The sequence below is a fragment of the Sceloporus occidentalis genome, unplaced genomic scaffold (genome assembly GCF_023333645.1).
Source record: "Sceloporus occidentalis isolate IW3139 unplaced genomic scaffold, rSceOcc1.0.p SCAF_5, whole genome shotgun sequence".
Lineage (NCBI taxonomy): Eukaryota > Metazoa > Chordata > Lepidosauria > Squamata > Phrynosomatidae > Sceloporus > Sceloporus occidentalis.
This window is the reverse complement of record NW_028316985.1, coordinates 112,753,178-112,759,877: the sequence shown is the minus strand read 5'-3', so window position 1 is coordinate 112,759,877 and position 6,700 is coordinate 112,753,178.

The following is a 6,700-nucleotide window of genomic DNA, read 5'->3' as shown; positions in this document are numbered from 1 at the left end:
TAGCATAAAGCAAGAATTATCACTCTTTGATAACATCCCTGCCTTTACATTTACAGAAGTAACTACACAGTTTCTAACAAATTTAGAGTCTATACCAATGATGGCGAACCTTTTAGGGACTGAGTGTCCAAACTAAAAGGCTTTCTGGCACCAGGTGTTTTCTGCTGCTGGAGCAGGACTTCCACCCTCCAGGGTGGGAATTCTGGGGTGTACCTATTCCTCCTCTTTCCTGGCCATCCTGGCGAGGCAGCTGAAGGCATGTAACAGCAAGGAAAGAGGAGGAACAGACATGTGTCTTTTCATCCTCCTCCCCCTGAACCCTCCCAGGCCTTCAGGTGTCATCCTAGCTGAGGATTCAGGGGAGGACTCTGAGGCTGAGCTAGAAGAGCCTCAGCTCGAACCTGAGCCAGGCCCTAATTCTGCCCTGAGAGCACCAGCAATGTCTGTGGCCTCAAAAGAGACTCAGCAACCAAACCTCCTGGCAGCAGAGCGTCTGGGCACCGGAGACACGGAGGAGGAAGCTGGCATACCTACCTTCAGCCAGAGAAGATCTGAAAGGGCGTGCCTCTGGCTCTTGAGGAGGCTTTATGAGAAATGACAGCTAATCACAAAACAGCTGAGCTCTTGAGAGTGGATTATATAAAGGGGGAGGACACGAGACCGATTGTCAGAGACTATTTGAGTTTGTTAGTGAAAGCAGACTTGTTCCTGACCCAAACAAGCGTGTTTTCACTAGCAAACTCAGATAGTCGCTTCAATTTCTTGGCTTGAAACCTTGATTTTCAGACTGCTGATCATTTTGCTTCTCTGGAACCCTTGACCTTGGACTGCTTAACTATGCCTTTGGTTTAGCCCCCTTGACTTGTTACCACAGATCTTTGGTACTGGACTTTGCCTTTACTTTTGTTTTAACTTCACAAACTCCATGAGGTGTTATTTTGCTTATTGTTTAGATTGTGGCTATCAGCATTTAGCAGCTTTTCCAGACATCAGCTGGAGGCCCGGGATGGCAGGGAAGGAGGAGGAACAGGTGTGTGCCTTTTCCTCCTCCCCTTCCCCCTTGCACCCTCCTGGGTCTTCAGCTTCCTCTCTAGAGGCAGTTGTAGGCCCAAGACGGCTGAGGAGGAGGAGGAACAGGCGCACACCTTTTCCTCCTCTTCCCTGCCCTCCGTGTGCCAGTAAAAAATGGCTTCATGTGTCATCTCTGGCATGCTTGCCATAGGTTCACCACCATGGGTCAATACCATTCCTACATAGTCCCTTTTCTCTCTTCTTTCTTACAACAATAGGTACGAAAGCAGGGCTGGGCTGAGATATGGGAGAGATACAGAAAGTACAAGAAAGCTGGTGGTTGAGGAGGAGCAGTAACAGCCAAAGCATTATAAAAGTTTGTGCCAGTGTTATAAAAATGGATTCAAGTTTCTTAACCCTTCCTCCAGTATTCCATAAAGACAAACAACATGGTTACTAGTCAAAAGGTTATGTGAACCCTAATGTTTCTACCAGAGAGGTTTGTTGGCAGCAGGTGACAATGCTGGTCTTAATTAATTGTATCCAATATAAGATTATTACTATTTGAATATTAATATTTTTGTACTATTTAGTCTGCATATGCGTGCATGCATGCACACACATATAGTGCATACACACATTTTATAGTATAAATTAGGTTTTTGTCAGTATCTTTTTAAACCTTGTAAACTGTCTTTGAGCATTATTTTTGGGAGAAAAGTGGGATATAAATAATATAAAACATTTTATTTCTTCTAAATGGGATGGGAATTGCACAGATCTCCAGACAGTGGAGTACAATTCCCAGCAGCTCTAGCCAACATAGATGATGGGGAAGAATGCTTAGAGGTGCTATCCAAAACATATAGAAGACTGCAGTTCCCACTCTGTAGAGTGGATACAAAGTTTCCTTACTAACATGTTGACCCTATTTTTTAGGTTTATACCATCCTAATTGACTCACTCCTGTTGGCAATTGCTGTGAAGTCAGCTTAACTAATGGCAACTTTGAACAACAAACCTCCAAATTACACTGTTATGAACAGTCCTGCTCAGGTCTGGCAAGCACTGATCACCTCTTCCCAATAAGGACAATGACAAGGAAAGATGAAGGTTTCAGTCCAGCAACATCAGAAGCAGCACAAGTAGCTATGAGAGTATTCCATTTTGAAGGTTCTCAAGGCATGGATTATTGCATTCAGGATATTATACCAAGGATGTGCTCCATTTGAGAAGCCAAGCAAACATTGTAAAAGAAGTGACTGTTTTACTAAGTGTCTTACATTCAAATCAGGAGTGGAGCCTTTGGTTTGCAGATGTTTGAATCTATGACTCCCATAATCCAGAATATGAAGAAGCAGAATGGTTCCCAATTGACAAAGGGGCCTGGCAAGGCTGCATCCTTTCACCCTCTGTTCAACTTGTATGGAGAAAATATACAAAGAGCATGCTTGGACTCAGAAGGAGGAGGTGTGAAGATAGGAGGAAGGTATATCAGCAATCTAAGATATCCAGATGACACCATACTACTAGCAGAAAACTGCATAGACCTGAAACAACTACTAAGGAAGATTAATGAAGAAAATGCAAAGGCAGGCTTACTGCTGAACATAAAGAAAATAAAATAATAACCACAGAGGATCTACATAAATTTAACCTAGACAATGAGGAAATTGAAATAGTAAAAGAGTTCCTTTACCTTGGATCAAACATTGGTCAGAATGGGGACTGCAGTCAAGAGGCTAGAAGAAGACTAGGAATGGGGAGGACAGCTATGAAAGAACTAGAAAAAATCCTAAAGTGCAAATATGTACAATTCAGCATAAGAGTTAGAATTGTATGGATGCGAGAGCTGGACAGTGAAGAAAGTGGATAAGAAGAAAATCAACTCTTTTGAGATGTGGTATTAGAAAACTACTGAGGACAATGTGGACAGCTAAAAGGACAAATGACTGAGTCTGAGAACAGATCAAACCTGAAATTTCCCTGGAAGCCAAGATGATTTAAGTTGAGGCTGTTGTACTATGCCACATCATGAGAAGGCATGACTCACTGGAAAGGTGGAGGGATGTAGAAAGACCATATGCTAGATGAATGGACTCTATTAAGGAGGTCCCAAGTATGAATTTGGAGAACCTAAGCAGAGCAGTGGAGGATACGGAGTCTTGGAGATGTCTTATCCGGATCACCCGGAGTCAAGATTGACTTGAAGGCAGTTGACAACAAGAATAACTACAACAGAGCAAAGCAAGCCTGAGCTCTCCCTAGAAGCCAAAATGACTAAATTGAGACTGTCATACTTTGGACATATCATCAGAGGACATGACTCACAAGAAAAGACAGTAATGCTTGGTAAAGTAGAAAGCAGTAGGAAAAGAGGAAGACCCGCTCCCAATTTATGGAATGGCCTGCTGGACGAGATCCGTCAAATTACCAATCTAGAGAGCTTTTTAAAAGCCATTAAGATGGATCTCTTCCTTCAGGCCTTCCTGGAATAAAATAGCCACGAATAAGACTTCCCATCTTTTGAACTCTGCCTATGATGGTTATTATTTGCATTAGTCAGATTTTAATATGTAGTTTTTAATCTTAGATGGTTTAATCTTGTTTTAAGGGGGGGCACTATGTATATATGGATGCATTTTAACTTGTTGTACGCCTCTTTGATTGTCTGGCAAAAAGCAGGATAGAAATAAATTTATTATTATTTATTTATCCCAGGTAGATAGACTCGATCAAGGAAGCCATGGCCCTGAGTCTGCAAGGCCTGAGCTGGGCTGTTGATGACAGGATGGTTTAGAGGTCTCTCATTCATGGGGTCACCATAGATTGACTGCAGTTCCTTTCAGATCTTGTGTAGCCAGTTATGAAATATGGTAACTGCAGACCAAAAACACATCTTCCATCCAGTAGTAACAATGGCGGTGATCATCACAATGTCATGAGAACTAAGGTAATTGAAGTGCAGGTTGAAATGGAATGTGTGAAGAGGAAACTTTATACCAGGGTGGATTTAAACCTTCCAATGAATTCCGCTTCTGCTGTTTCATACCCCCACTCCACTAACCTGGTTTCTTTTATTAATGGTGTTGTTTTCAAACAGCTTTATTGCCTAATGAAGGCTATAGATTTGGCATAACATGGATGAGACCATACTAGAATGTCTCTATGCTGTAAGATAGATGAATAGAAATAGGACGTTAAAAAATACATAATGGAGACTGCAGCAGAGGAATTTTGTAGCACTTCTCTCGCTCCCTCTCTGAACCTATGTTTATTTTATATTTAAAATATAGTCACCTGAAAGGGCAAAAATCCTACAGGAAGAAAATGTTCCTGCACTGCTTTCTCTTGTGATCCATTTTAAAACCTACTTCTGAATCTATTAAACTCTATTATTTAGAGTTTATAGTTTGCCCTGTGTAACCTTTCCTCTTTCAGACTTGATTATGCAACATCTACTGACTGTTAAGCTGGGCTTGGCAAATTCCACAAGCCTGGAGCTAGTCTTCTGCCTCCGGGACCCATCCAGGGTGGAGAGGGGATGTATGGACTGCCAAAAATGCCTCCTCCAAAAAAGAATGACCTAGAGCCATTCCTAACATTTCTTTATTTTAAATAGCTGGGATCCCCCCCCCCCCCCATCGCCAGTGGGTCTCCCAAAATGGGTTGAAGCAACAAATATTATGTAATGAGTTATGCAATAAGTAAATGTAATGAATAAATGCTACATAATTAGTAAACATAGCCTGCAAGGAACCTAATATTAACCTTATTGTCACTGTAGTGTTAAACAGGAACATTGTTGCCCATTCTTAATTTTTTTTTTAAACTTTTAATGCAGTACGTACTTCTAAGCTGTGGGAGCCCTTAACCAGCCAAATGTTGAGTGATTATACTCAATAGCCATGGAAGGGGAAATGGAATAGAGGAGGACTTTGCTGGTTAGAATATTGGACAGGAGCATTCCACTTTGCATATTGTATTCACTACTTTGGCTACAAGCACAGACCTCGTAGTATGCATTCATCATGCATCACTTTACTGTGACATTTCTGCGAAGTGCAAATGCAAGCCAAGGCCAGTGGTAGAGTATTAGCAAAGACTAATCCAGGCAAATGTTGTCAGTAATTTTCTCGTTCCATTGCTTCAGCTAAACATGATCGCGATGCAATAATTCCTGAGACCGGCAGATGGCTCTCTTACACATTGGGAAAAAGAAAAATAGGGAAATTGTTATCACGTTTTGGGAACTGAACTTGAGCAAGAATAATTTTTGATTAACTTTTGCCCTTTGGGTTTAGTTTGTGTTCCTAATCTCATTCACTTGGAAATAAGTTCCATTGAACAATTATAGTATATATGTTTCTTCCAAAGCACACACACACTGATTATTTTTTCCATTTATTGTTGTAATACTATAAGGCACCATCCAGTCTCCTTGACCTCCTGAGCTGTGGCAGTTTCCACATTCCCATATTTAACTGTTCATACTTCCAAGTAAACATACATATGAGGGGGCTTCAAGACAGCCCCCAATATAACTCAATATATAGATTACAGCTTTTAAAGTAGTCCGTATCCAATGAAATAATTGGAATAATTGAAATAATCACCAGATACTGGGAGGGGTGGGCCTTTCTGTTACTTCTCACACAATAAAGCAAGGACATTGGGTGTTTTGCTGGTGTAGAGGGCCAAGGGAGTAAGAAAAGCAGAGAAAGTCTAGTTCTAGCAGAAGTAAGCTAGTGTAATGTTAGAGCCTGACCTGTAGTCACAAGTTAGTAGAACACACAATACTCTTGTTATTCAGAACTTTTCTGTTTTCATAGTATCAAAAAGAGACAAGCTACTTAAAGTCTAGGAAGTGTGTAACTATGCAAAAGCTTTCAGATTAGATAGTCACCCCATGGTGAAGGTTTGCATGGGTGGGTTTCATGGATAGGTATGGCAAGGTTCACACAACACAATTATAGCCTTTAGGGCTGAAGGGCAGGGTATAAATAACATAAATGAATAGAGTACTATGATTCCACTTGCAACTGCCATGACTGCATCCTACAGAATCCTGGGATTTGTAGTTGGGGACTGGAGCTCTCTAGCTGAGAAGTCTAAATGCGCCACACCAATCTATAGCTCTCAGGTTTTCACAGGATGGAATCATGGAAGTTAAAGTCAAAGCATAGCACTATAATTTTGTAGCCCAAAAGAGCGAATGGAACAACACCAGGCATATATGTGGTCTGTCAAGGCTCTTCTTTCCAGACACTAAGACAAACACATTTCCTTCCTTTTAAAAAGCTTTTCCGAAGGACAAGTGAAACTCTGAGCCACAGAGGTAATATGTTTAGTTTTAATCTTTGTGATTTGGAATTTGACTTCTGTCTCATGCAAAACCATATCAAATTTTCATATATGTATTAATGTGTGCCAAAGTATGTAGGCTTGGCCTGATGTTTGTGAGAAAGTACCTCCTGTGGATTTATATCTAACTAAAAAAGGAAAAATGGAATTTCAAGAGAGAGGAAAGTGTGTGTTTGTGTTGTCTATACAGTTGTGTCCTCTTTGCTGCAAACTTTGAATGGAGTTTCTAGTACACCCATTAGAGAGGAGGTTGTGATTCAGTGGTTAGGCCACTGTTACCTAACATGGAGCTGTATAAATGTCAGACTTATGATTATTTATATTG